Consider the following 14640-nt stretch of genomic DNA (forward strand, 5'->3'; position numbering starts at 1 on the left):
TTGTCTTTGATTGTACTTTAATTGATAAACTTCACATTACAAATGAACTTTGTGTAAAAAAAAAGTTATAATAGTTATTCTAAGTGTACAAGTCTATGGTCTGTGGAATGCTAGGCCTACATGCCAAACAGTTCAAAGTCCAGTTCAAATCCAAATGAATGGTTTAAACCACAGATCTCATTACCTACTTAAAATGTATCTTCTACAACCCTGCTATCCCCTTTACATTCAACATGACCGGCTGAGACTGCCGTGGTGAAACTTCCTTTGAACTTTTAGCCTAAGTTTGTATAAGCAGGGACATTTCCATCCATCCATCCATCCATCCATCCCTCTTCAGAATCCCTGGAGTGATGACACTCAGCGCAGTAGCCTATCTGTCCTATCCCAGTGTTTGTTCTGGATGGGGGTTCCCCTCAAGTATGAACCCTATTGGCTGATCTGATGTTCTTACGTTCTGACTGTCTGCTCACATTCTGCTGTGATGTCCGTCCCCGTGAAGATACACACTGCAGCCATGAGACCAGGCTCTGTCTGACGACCACAACCTTTGACCTTTACCACAACCCTGACCTCCAGACGGGCATCTCAATAAACACACGTTTAACGTCTGGGTAGTGACCTTGAACACTACTGGATCTGTGAATCGGCTGTTGCCACTGTTGCCCCTCCTCTCTCACGGAGTCTGGTGGAGGGAGAAATAAGAGGAAAGGCTCATTGTTATGGCTGAAATAGAATAAATGGAAAGGTATCAGATCAAAAACATGGTTTCCATTCTAGCCATTACAATGAGCCCAACCTCTGATTTAAAGTGACACCAGTCTCCACTAATCCATAGAGGTGCTGCCACCGCCCCATAGAGGGATCAGAGTGTGTGTAGCTGTGAGAGACAGTGTGTTTTAGACTCTCTGGCTGTATTTTTACATCTATGCATAATAAAATACAGGTCTGCTGAACACACCAGATCCTGTCGCTGCTGGGATGGAATTGAAGTTGTGGTGCAACTTCTGTGTTTTGGAACGCACCCCACGAGGGCTCGGCCTAAATGTATAGCTTTTTCAAGGAATTGGCACTTTTAAATCTGGCTGAGGGGTTTGATTACATGGATGCAGAGAGAGTGAAGTAGAAAAGCATACAGTGCAATAAAATGTAGTGTTCTTGACGTCGTACTAACCGCAGGCACATTTTCAAACCTTCGCAGATTTTCTTAAAAATATATATATACACACAGTGAAAAAAAAGTATTTGATCCCCTGCTGATTTTGTACGTTTGCCCACTGACAAAGAAATTATCAGTCTATAATTTTAATGGTAGGTTTATTTGAACAGTGAGAGACAGAATAACAACAACAAAAATCCAGAAAAACACATGTCAAATATGTTATAAATTGATTTGCATTTTAATGAGGGAAATAAGTATTTGACCCCTCTGCAAAACATGACTTAGTACTTGGTGGCAAAACCCTTGTTGGCAATCACAGAGGTCAGACGTTTCTTGTAGTTGGCCACCAGGTTTGCACACATCTCAGGAGGGATTTTGTCCCACTCCTCTTTGCAGATCTTCTCCAAGTCATTAAGGTTTCAAGGCTGACGTTTGGCAACTCGAACCTTCAGCTCCCTCCACAGATTTTCCATGGGATTAAGGGCTGAAGACTGGCTAGGCCACTCCAGGACCTTAACGTGCTTCTTCTTGAGCCTCTCCTTTGTTGCCTTGGCCGTGTGTTTTGGGTCATTGTCATGCTGGAATACCCATCCACGACCCATTTTCAATGCCCTGGCTGAGGGAAGGAGATTTGACAGTACATGGCCCCGTCCATCGTCCCTTTGATGCGGTGAAGTTGTCCTGTCCCCTCAGCAGAAAAACACCCCCAAAGCATAATGTTTCCACCTCCATGTTTGATGGTGGGGATGGTGTCCTTGGGGTCATAGGCAGCATTCCTCCTCCTCCAAACATGGCGAGTTGAGTTGATGCCAAAGAGCTCCATTTTGGTCTTATCTGACCACAACACTTTCACCAGTTGTCCTCTGAGTCATTCAGATGTTCATTGGCAGACTTCAGACGGGCCTGTATATGTGCTTTCTTGAGCAGGGGGACCTTGCGGGTGCTGCAGGATTTCAGTCCTTCACAGCGTAGTGTGTTACCAATTGTTTTCTGTGTGATTATGGTCCCAGCTGCCTTGAGATCATTGACAAGATCCTCCCGCGTAGTTCTGGGCTGATTCCTCACCGTTCTCATGATCATTGCAACTCCACGAGGTGAGATCTTGCATGGAGCCCCAGGCCGAGGGAGATTGATAGTTCTTATGTGTTTCTTCCATTTGCGAATAATCACACCAACTGTTGTCACCTTCTCACCAAGCTGCCTGGCGATGGTCTTGTAGCCCATTCCAGCCTTGTGTAGGTCTACAATCTTGTCCCTGACATCCTTGGAGAGCTCTTTGGTCTTGGCCATGGCGGAGAGTTTGGAATCTGATTGATTGCTTCTGTGGACAGGTGTCTTTTATACAGGTAACAAACTGAGATTAGGAGCATTCCCTTTAACAGTGTGCTCCTAATCTCAGCTCGTTACATGTATAAAAGACACCTGGGAGCCAGAAATCTTTCTGATTGAGAGGTGGTCAAATACTTTTTTCCCTCATTAAAATGCAAATCAATTTATAACATTTTTGACATGCGTTTTTCTGGATTTTTTTGTTGTTATTCTGTCTCTCACTGTTCAAATAAACCTACAATTAAAATTATAGACTGATCATTTCTTTGTCAGTGGGCAAACGTACAGTGGATATAAAAAGTCTACACACCCCTGTTAAAATGCCAGGTTTTTGTGAAGTAAAAGAATGAGACAAAGATAAATCATGTCAGAACTTTTTCTACTGTTAATGTGACTTATAATGAGGGGGAAAAATGAAAAATAAAAACCTTACAATAACCCGGTTGCATAAGTGTGCACACCCTCTTATAACTGGGGATGTGGCCGTGTTCAGAATTAACCAATCACATTCAAACTCATGTTAAATAGAAGTCATTACACACCTGCCATGATTTAAAGTAACTCTGATTAATCACAAATAAAGTTCAGCTGTTCTAGTAGGATTTTCCTGACATTTTCTTAGTTGCATCTCAGAGCAAAAGCCATGGTCCGCAGAGAGTTTCCAAAGCATCAGAGGGATCATTGTTGAAAGATATCAGTCAGGAGAAGGGTACAAAAGAATTTCCAAAGCATTACATATACCATGGAACACAGTGAAGACAGTCATCATCAAGTGGAGAAAATATGGCACCACAGAGACATTACCAAGAACTGGACGTCCCTCCAAAATGTATGAAAAGACGAGAAGAAAACTGGTCAGGGAGGCTTCCAAGAGGCCTACAGCAACATTAAAGGAACTGCAGGAATTTCTGGCAAGTACTGGCTGTGTGCTACATGTGACAACAATCTCCCGTATTCTTCATATGAATGGGCTATGGGGTAGGGTGGCAAGACGGAAGCCTTTTCTTACAATGAAAAACATCCAAGCCCGGCTGAAGTTTGCAAAAACAAACATCAAGTCCCCCAAAAGCACGTGGGAAAATGTGTTATGGTCTGATGAAACCAAGGTTGAACTTTTTGGACATAATTCCAAAAGGTATGTTTGGCGCAAAAACAACACTGCACATCACCCAAAGAACACCATACCCACAGTGAAGCATGGTGGTGGCAGCATCATGCTTTGGGGCTGTTTTTCTTCAGCTGGAACCGGGGCCTTAGTCAGGGTGGAGGGAATTATGAACAATTCCAAACACCAGGCAATTTTGGCACAAAACCTTCAGGCGTCCGTTAGAAAGCTGAAGTTCACCTTTCAGCACGACAACGACCCAAAGCACACATCCAAATCCACGAAAGCATGGCTTCACCAGAAGAAGATTAACATTTTGGAATGGCCCAGCCAGAGCCCAGACCTGAATCCAATTGAACATCTCTGGGGTGATCTGAAGAGGGCTGTGCACAGGAGATGTCCTCGCAATCTGACAGATTTGGAGTGCTTTTGCAAAGAAGAGTGTGCAAATATTGCCACATCTAGATGTGCCATGCTAATAGACTCCTACCCAAAAAGACTGAGTGCTGTAATAAAATCAAAAGGTGCTTCAACAAAGTATTAGTTTAAGGGTGTGCACACTTATGCAACCAGGTTATTGTGAGTTTATTTTTATTTTCCCCCCTCAAAGATTTCAGTTTGTTTTTCAATTGAATTGTTCACGTTATAGGTCACATTAAAGGTGGAAAAAGTTCTGACATGATTTCTTTGTCTTATTATTTTACATCACAAAAACCTGGTATTTTAACAGGGGTGTGTAGACTTTTTAAATCCACTGTACAAAATCAGCAGGGGATCAAATACTTTTTTCCCCTCACTGTAACATTATTGGGTTTGGTCTCAACTGAATTTGGGGCTAATGACTCTGGGACAACACAGTTTACAGTGCATGCATACACAGTGCACAACATCACAGACAGGAAAACAAACACACAGAATCCTCTTGGCAGAACATCTGAGGAACAGGATAAGTATTTGCCTGATCACTTCTCAAATCAGCAATGTTTTTTTGTAAAATTTCTATCGAGGAGCCTTCACACAGATTCTATTATAAATACCGGGGGACGTTTGGGCTGAGAGGTTGACAGCTTGGATGTCATCTATTGTACCTGTCAGTGGACCCATGGTCTGATGTCACTGCACTCAATTTCTGTCAGCAGGCCAACAGTGTGTCTAGTCACAGCCCAAAGCCTACACTAGTCATGGATTTGTGGTTTTCCATACTGCCACATAACAGTACATTATAATACAGTAAAGCCTAAAGTACATCAACCACTTTTGGTCAGATGTAACCATGGTAGCTGTTCCTATTGACATTGACACTTGTCCCTTGTGTTAGAGCTAAAACACATACAAAAACACACCCTACCCTGAATGTGATTTCGATGATGATTAGGTACAATTCTCTTTTGTTCTGCTGTTTAAGAACATTGTTTGTTATTTCAATAAAGTTAATGTTCCCTCTTTGTGCATGTCCTTTCTCCAGGCTTGACTGAGTATGTACTTAAATGACCTGAGGAGCAGACACTCAATACAGCCAGCTTGGAATTACTACCTTCCTCATAATCAAAAGATACATTCTATTTTGCTAAGAGCCAGTGGTTAACATCATAAAGGGTGTCTCCTTAAAAGGCTTTGGACTGCACTGGCCATTATACAGCTGTTTAGGTGGCTCATACAACTGACCATGAGACATATTGGAGACTAGAAGCTCTGGAAATGAAGCAAGGGTTTTAAAATGCATGAATCGAGCTTCATATGTGGTGAATTATTATATGCGATCAAGCCTCAGATGTGTGACTGCATATGCCAAACCAGAGAGGAAGAGGCGAAGCGAAAGGGATAACTGGGCCAAACATTTGTCTTCTCCAGCAGGTGGCATTATTTGTATTTTTCACTCCAAGCGAAGAGTTTTTAAACTCAGCAAAAAAAAAAACATCCCTTTTTCAGGACCCTGTCTTTCAAAGATAATATGTAAAAATCCAAATAACTTCACAGATCTTCATTGTAAAGTGTTTAAACACTGTTTCCCATGCTTGTTCAATGAACCATAAACAATGAATGAACATGCACCTGTGGAATGGTCGTTAAGACACTAACAGTTTACAGACGGTAGGCAATTAAGGTCACAGTTATCACAATTTAGGAAACCAAAGAGGCCTTTCTGCTGACTCTGAACAACACCAAAAGAAAGATGCCCAGGGTCCCTGCTCATCTGTGTGAACGTGCCTTAGGAATGCTGCAAGGAGGCATGAGGACTGCAGATGTGGCCAGGGCAATAAATTGCAATGTCCGTACAGTGAGATGCCTAAGACAGCGCTACAGGGTGACAGGACGGACAGCTGATCGTCCTCGCAGTGGCAGACCACGTGTAACAACACCTGCACAGGATCGCCAAATCCGAACATCACACCTGCGGGACAGGTACAGGATGGCAGCAACAACTGCCCGAGTTACACCAGGAACGCACAATCCCTCCATCAGTGCTCAGACTGTCCGCAATAGGCTGAGAGAGGCTGGATTGAGGGCTTGTAGGCCTGTTGTAAGGCAGGTCCTCACCAGACATCACCGGCAACAATGGGCACAAACCCACTGTCATTGGACCAGACAGGACTGGCAAAAAGTGCTCTTCACTGATGAGTCGTGGTTTTGTTTCATCAGGGGTGATGGTCAGATTCACGTTCATCGTCGAAGGAATGAGCGTTACACCGAGGCCTGTACTCTGGAGAAGGATCAATTTGGAGGTGGAGGGTCCGTCATGGTCTGTCACAGCATCATCGGACTGAGCTTGTTGTCATTGCAGGCAATCTCAACGCTGTGCGTTATAGGGAAGACATCCTCCTCCCTCATGTGGTACCCTTCCTGCAGGCTCATCCTGACATGACCCTCCAGCATGACAATGCCACCAGCCATACTGCTCGTTCTGTGCGTGATTTCCTGCAAGACAGGAATGTCAGTGTTCTGCCATGGCCAGCGAAGAGACCGGATCTCAAGAACTGGCAACTCTGGTGCAGTCCATGAGGAGGAGATGCACTGCAGTACTTAATGCAGCTGGTGGCCACACCAGATACTGACTTACTTTTAATTTTGACCCCCCCCCCTTTGTTCAGGGACACATAATTCCATTTCTGTTAGTCACATGTCTGTGGAACTTGTTCAGTTTATGTCTCAGTTGTTGAGTCTTGTTATGTTCATACAAATATTTACACATGTTAAGTTTGCTGAAAATATACACAGTTGACAGTTCGAGGACGTTTCTTTTTTTACTGAGTTTATAGGAGGTCAATGAGAGAGCGTCGAATTTGATTAACAAAAATGTAATGGCTCGTTTGCTACATGTGGTTTATTTGATCAAATAGACGTTTCGTAATGCTTAGGTTGTTACGAGTGTAATGATATACAGTTGAATTCGGAAGTTTTTATACACTTAGGTTGGAGTCATTAAAACTCGTTTTTCAACCACTCCACAAATGTCTTGTTAACAAACTAGTTTTGGCAAGTCAGTTAGGACATCTACTTCGCACATGACAAGTAACTTTTCTAACAATTGTTGTATCACAAATCCAGAGGGTAAGAAGTCTACATGCACTAAGTTGATTGTGCCTTTAAGTAGCTTGGAAAATTCCAGAAAATGATGTCATGGCTTTAGAAGCTTCTGATAAGCTAATTGACATCATTTGAGTCCATTGAAGGTGTACCTGTGGATGTATGTCAAGGCCTACCTTCAAACTCAGTACCTCTTTGCTTGACATCATGGGAAAATCAAAAGAAATCAGCCAAGACCTCAAAAAATTGTAGACCTCCACAAGTCTGGTTAATCCATGGGAGCAATTTCCAAACGCCTGAAGGTACCACGTTCATCTGTACAAGCAATAGCACGCAAGTATAAACACCATGGGACCACGCAGCCATCATACCGCTCAGGAAGGAGACACGTTCTGTCTCCTAGAGATTAACGTATTTTGGTGCGAAAAGTGCAAGTCATTCCCAGAACAACAGCAAAGGACCTTGTGAAGATGCTGGAGGAAACATGTACAAAAGTATCTATATCCACAGTAAAACGAGTCCTATATCGACATAACCTGAAAGGCCGCTCAGCAAAGAAGAAGCCTCTGCTCCAAAACCGCCATAAAAAAGCCAGACTACGGTTTGCAACTGCACATGGGGACAAAGGAGGTCTGATAAAACAAAAATAGAACTGTTTGGCCATAATGACGTTATGCTTGGAGGAAAAAGAGGAAGGCTTGCAAGCCAAAGAGCATCATCCCAACCGTGAAGCACGGGGGTGGCAGCATCATGTTGTGGGGGTGCTTTGCTACAGGAAGGACTGGTGCACTTCACAAAATAGATGACATCATGAGAAAGGAAAATTACGTGGATATATTGAAGCAACATCTCAAGACATCAGTAAGGAAGTTAAAGCTTGGTCGCAAATGGGTCTTCCAAATGGACAATGACCCCAAGCATACTTCCAAAGTTGTGGCAAAATGGCTTAAGGACAAAAAAGTCAAGGTATTGGAATGTTCATCACAAAGCCCTGACCTCAACCCTATAGAAAAGTTGTGGGCAGAACTGAAAAAGCATGTGTAAGCAAGGAGGCCTTCAAACCTGACTCAGTTACACCAGCTCTGTCAGGAGGAATGGGCCAAAATTCACCCAACTTATTGTGGGAAGCTTGTGGAAGGCTACCCGAAACGTTTGACCCAAGTTAAACAATTTAAAAGCAATGCTACCAAATACTAATTGTGTGTATGTAAACATCTGACCCACTGGGAATGTGATGAAAGAAATAAAAGCTGAAATAAATCATTCTCTCTACTATTATTCTGAAATGTCACATTCTTAAAATAAAGTGGTGATCCTAACTGACCTAAGACAGGGAATTTTTACCAGGATTAAGTGTCAGGAATTGTGAAAAACTGAGTTTAAATGTATTTGCCTAAGGTCTATGTAAACTTCAGACTTCAACTGTAAGTAGGACACGTTAGGTAGTAGGTACATCCGGCAGGTAGCCTAGTGGTTAGAGTGTTGGGCCAGTAACCGAAAGGTTGCTAGATCAAATCCCTGAGCTGACAAGGTAAAAATCTGTCATTCTGACTTGCATAGTTAAATAAAGGTTCAATTAAAAAACATCCCGGCAACAGAAAAAAAAAACTTTATGCTTGTTGTTCACACGCATATCTGCCCTCTCATTAGCTAGAATGCTCCCACATCTTGCCTCCTCTCGGCTGCCATCCATTTTTAAAGACATTTCGTTTCATTGTTAGCGCAGCCACTTGAGTATCTGGTCAATATAATTCCATGGAGGGTGTCTGCGGGTTTTTCGCTCCTCCCTTGTACTTGATTGATGAATTAAGATCACTAAATTAGTAAGGAACTCCCCTCACTTGGTTGTCTAGGTCTTAATTGAAACAAAAAAACTAAAACCAGCAGACACTAGGCCCTCCACGGAATGAGTTTGACACCCCTGGCATATGCACACAAGCGCACGCAAAACAGCCACACTTGCCTGAACGCGCACACGTACCCATCCACGCACGCACACACAAACTTGTTCTCTTGAATAATTGTGTGCATTTGGACAAGCATTAAAACAAACAGTGGCCCACACAGTAGCAGCACTGACACAGTTAGGGGTTTGTCTGTGTCAGAGCTAAATGTCACGGCATGTCTGAGAGAGTGAGATGACCCATGGACTCAGTCTCATTAAGAATAATTGCTCGCACAGTTCTGTGGTCGCTCAAAGGCTCCTAGTGTAATATGTGAAATGGAGACCCTCCATGGAACCCAGCCCAAATGAGTAATTAATGTCCCCGACAATGGATCAGGGAGCGTGGGCCGACAGGGCAAGTCACTGAGTATGGAACTATGGAACCACCTTCCGATTGGGGACATGGATGGCTGGGCTGGTGACGTGGAAGGGGGGAGGAGAGAATGAGCAGGAGGAGAGGGTAGGGCACTGCATGCTTTGATGTCAAGAAATATTATATCGAAATGGTCTGCAGCTCCTGGCAGGGTCACTGTGGGAACCGGCAAGTGGATTTGGTGTGTGACTGACTAGCTATATATCGGCCTGCGTCCACCCTGAACTTAGCCAGTTCTATTTACGGGCTATCCTCTCAATCAACCACCACAGACCCTGTCAGTCACTACAGCCTGGTGAGGCCCTCAGATAGCTACTGAGGAAAGCCATTCTCCAAAACAAACCAGATAAAAGCTGGAGAGTGATGAGATAAGATGGTGAAGGATTGTGTTCCTAATATGGGTGCCATATTTTAAACTGTTCAACTCACAAACATTTCCACTTGTTGAGGTGGTGGAGCAGGAATTAGTTTGTTGAGAAACAATGGAACAATGTGTTGTTAAACACTTTTTGCTGTTTCAGTCAGTCAGTAACTGGGGTTGAGTTCTGGTAAGCCCAGGCTCTCGAAAGGAAAACATACAATTGGAACATCGTGAGATAAAATAGAAAATGGATTAATAATAATGCGGTTTCCACTTTCCATTAATCATCAATGGAATAGATTCCTCTGTTCATTGTTGGTGAATGTTTGCACTCACTCAAACACAAAAAAAGATGCATTCTTGTCCAACCAGACACGCATGCACTACATGACCAAAGGTATGTGGACACCTGCTCATCAAACATCTCAATCCAAAAGCATGGGAATTCATATGGAGTTGGTCGCCCTTCGCTGCTATAACAGCCTCCACTCTTCTGGGAAGGCTTTCCACTAGATGTTGGAACATTTCTGCGGGGACTTGCTACCATTCAGCCACAAGAGCATTAGTGAGGTCAGGCACTGATGTTGGGCGATTAAGGCCTGGCTCGCAGTCGGCGTTCTAATTCATCTCAAAGGTGTTCAATGGGATTGAGGTCAGGGCTCTGTGCGGGCCAAGTAAAGTTCTTCCACATCAATCTCAACAAACCATTTCTGTATGGACCTCGCTTTGTGCACAGGGGTATTGTCATGATGAGAGGAAAGGGCCTTCCACAAGCTGTTGCCACAAAGTTGGAAGCACAGAATCATTTAGAATGTCATTGTATGCTGTAGCGTTAAGATTACCCTTCACTGGAAGTAAGGGGCCTGGCCCGAACCATGAAAAACAGCCCCAGACCATTATTACGCATCCACCAAACTTTACAATTGGCACTATGCATTCGGTCAGGTAGCATTCTCCTGGCTTCCGCAAAACCCAGATTCCTTTGTTGGACTGACGTGATTCATCACTCCAGAGATAGCGTTTCCACTGCTCCAGAGTCCAATGGCGGCAAACTTTACACCACTCCAACCGACGCTTGGCATTGCGCATGGTGATCTTAGGTTTGTGTGCGGCTGCTCGGCCATTGAAACCCATTTCATGAAGCTCGCAACGAACAGTTCTTGTACTGACGTTGCTTCCAGAGGCAGTTAGGAACTCTGTAATGAGTGTTGTAACAGAGGACAGACGATTTTTAGCACTGGGCGCTCCCGTTCTGTGGGCTTGTGTGGCCTAACACTTCGCGGGTGAGCCATTGTAGCTCCTAGATGTTTCCACTTCACAATAACAGCACATATTCAATCGCTCCCTATCTCGGTCTGCTGTCCCCACATGCTTCAAGATGGCCACCATTGTTCCTGTTCCCAAGAAGGCAAAGATGAACTAAATGACTACTGCCCCGTAGCACTCACTTCTGTCGTCATGAAGTGCTTTGAGAGACTAGTCAAGGATCATATCACCTCCACCTTACCGGCCACCCTAGAGCCACTTCAGTTTGCATACCGCCCCAACAGGTCCACAGACAATGCAGTCGCCATTACACTGCACTATCCCATCTGGACAAGATGAATACCTATGTAAGAATGCTGCTTATTGACTACAGCTCAGCATTCAACACCATAGTATCCTCCAAGCTCATCATCAAGCTGGAGACCCTGGGTCTCAACCCCGCCCTGTGCAATTGGGTCCTGGACTTTGACGGGCCGCCCCCAGGTGGTGAAGGTAGGAAACAGCATCTCCACTTCGCTGACCCTCAACACTGGGGCACCACAAGGTTGCGTGCTCAGCCCCCTCCTGTACTCCCTGTTCACCCACGACTGTGTGGCCATGCACGCCTCCAACTCAATCATCAAGTTTGCAGATGACAACAGTAGTGGCTTGATTACCAACAACGACGAGACAGCCTACAGTGAGGATGTGAGGGCACTCGGAGTGTGGTGTCAGGAAAATAACCTCTCACTCAACATCAACAAAACAAAGGAGATGATCATGGACTTCAGGAAACAGCAGAGGGAGCACCCCCCTATCCACATCGAAGGTACAGCAGTGGAGAAGATGGAAAGTTTAAAGTTCCTCGGCATACACATCACAGACAAATTGAAATGGCCCACCCACACAGACAGTGTGGTGAAGAAGGTGCAACAGCGCCTCTTCAACCTCAGGAGGCTGAAGAAATTTGGCTTGTCACCCAAAACCCTGACAAACTTTTACAGATGCACAATCGAGAACATCCTTTAGGGCTGTAATCACAGCCTGGTAAGGCAACTGCACCGCCCTCAACCGCAAGGCTCTCCGGAGGGTGGTGCAGTCTGCACAACACATCATCGGGGGCAAACTACGGGGCCCTCCATGTCATCTAGACATGTGCAGCTTATTTATGTTCAAAATAATATATATTTTTTAATTCAGTGGGTGCGGCTTATATTCAGGTGCGCTTAATAGTCCAGAAATTACGGTACTTGTTAGATATTACTGCACTGTCAGAACTATAAGCACAAGCAAGCATTTCTCTACACTCGCATTAACATCTGCTAACCATGTGACCAAGAACATTTTATTTGACTTGACTTACAGTTAACCGGGGCAATACTAGCAGTGCAGAAATCTGACAAACTGACTTGTTGAAAAAGTGGCATCCTATGATGGTTCCACGTTGAAAGTCACTGAGCTCTTCAGTAAGGCCATTCTACTGCCAATGTTTGTCTATGGAGATTGAATGGCTGTGTGCTCAAATTTATACACCTGTCAACAACAGGTGGCTGAAATAGCCAAATCCACTAATTTGAAGGAGTGTCCACATACTTTTGTATATATAGTTTACACACTCAATTGGACACACGTACACACAGCTTTTGTCTTTTTGATTGCTTGTCCTATAGTTTTAAAGTTTGATTGTTGCAAAGCTTTTCTCTTTCGCTTAGGGAGTCGAGGGCTGGGCAGGGTTGGGCAGGGTGGACTAGAATGCTTCCACATGTGGCGTACCACATCTAAGGTGCCCGCTCCCTGTGCCAACACGTGTCGCCCGCAGATCCATGTTCCAGGAGCTAGTGGTAACCAAGCAGACCTGTAATCTGCCCATGGGGCAATGCCACCCTCCAGCTCAGGCCACACTGCCACGGCCAAGCCTACCCCAAGAACACACAGTACACAAGGAAACGGGTAATTAGTAGACCAGATGGTGTAAGCATAGAATATAAAAGTATGTTATTTTCAAACTGATAAAAATCCTTCCGTGTGTTCCAGAGTTCAAAAGCAGCGTTGTTTGGGTTATTCATTCTGGAGGGAGATTTTCAGAAGTTTGACTGGCCCTTCTCATGCCCCAACCATGTAATCTCACACCTCCCACAAACCCAAATACAGAGAGAGGTTCAGGGCCCTGCCTAGTTTAACCTCAAATACACTAAAAGTTTAAAATGTCCAACACTGCAGGAAAGTTATCCTGCAACAAGGTGATCAAATTAAAATCTTACATCTGTAACACTGCTCATAATTTGTCTCTTCCAACCTGAAGTACAATTTGCCCTCCCGCTGTTGACATTTCCTGAATTGCCCCCTGAGTACTCTGTTTCGGTGGAAGCGAAGCCCCCTCCTCTTGAAGAGAAAAGACACCGATTGAGCGAGACCTAGGCCAGACACCCCACTCACCCCAGTCTGAGATTAGATACAGAAACATAAGCCCTTCATGGAAGACAGATGGATAATGTTTGGCAGAATATACAGATGGATAAGGTTTGGACTCTGCTGCTCCCCCGAGCGCTATGGAAGGGGGACTGGAGTGCTCTGTTCATCCCAGAGAGAGAGAGCGCTGAGCTGACCCCCTGCACCTCCACTGATGCTTTCCCCACTGTAGGGCGTATAGGGCACAAGGGAAGTGCACACAATCGAAAGGACAAAGTGTGGATAAAGACTCATTAACTCTGTTCATTGCAATTCCACAGTGTACAGCCCTGGACTCATCAGCCCACAAAGGGCTCTTCTTGGCACATGAGGCTCATCGATCAACATGGCCAACTGCTGTATGAAACTGTTGAAGATGCTGAAAAGGAACTAAGAGGTGTTGTAGTGTTGAAGCCCTGTGTTCAGCTTTAAGCTGATCTGGCTGGTATTCAGGAGGTGCAACAATATGTAACTTTGCAGATAGAAATGTCCTCCATAGAGCTGACATGATTCTCTATTCTACATGACAGTGAAGCATTTCTGTTCTACATACAATATTTATATCTGAGCACTATGTAATGTTGCACCCCACTGGAGGTGGCCTTGGAGTTTCTGCTGGGTCTGAAGTAGGCTAAGTCCCAGGGCAGTACTCAGTCTAAAACCCCCCAGCTGACGAAACAGGGAATGAAGGCTATTACCGTAAAACATGGCCACCCATCAGCTAAACCACACTATTACTACAACGTGTTCTTCAGACCACACATCATCTGGGTTAAGGTCTTGCATGTGATTGGGGTCCATTGGGTCTTCATTGGTGGACAGTGAGAGCAGGGATGGACTTGCTTTTCTACTGAAATGACAAGGAGTCATTGTCTGGAAACCTGCCCATATGGACACCATTATACTGTACTAGAATAAATATGTTTGAGAAATGCAAAGTAAGATTATTTGGAAGAGCTGAGATGATTCCAGAACGGCTAATATTGTAAAGTCAGAAAATGGTAAGTTAAAGCATACTGTCATTGGAAGTATGAGTAATTTGGTTGTCTGTGACCTGACTGGGTTTACCACAATCAAACAGCTTGGTGAGAGTCTGACTCACACACCTCATTCCAATATGCTTTCAACAACCTGACACACACACACA

At 44.4% G+C, this 14640-nt stretch overlaps 1 protein-coding gene across 1 annotated transcript in view; it reads right to left on the reverse strand.

Moving 5' to 3' along the window:
* The window catches only part of LOC115175839 (NADP-dependent malic enzyme-like), a 141148-nt gene that overhangs the window by 96302 nt on the left and 30206 nt on the right, over positions 1 to 14640 (reverse strand). The window lies entirely within an intron of this gene.

This window comes from Salmo trutta, chromosome 3 (genome assembly GCF_901001165.1).
Source record: "Salmo trutta chromosome 3, fSalTru1.1, whole genome shotgun sequence".
In the NCBI taxonomy this organism is placed as follows: Eukaryota; Metazoa; Chordata; class Actinopteri; order Salmoniformes; family Salmonidae; genus Salmo; species Salmo trutta.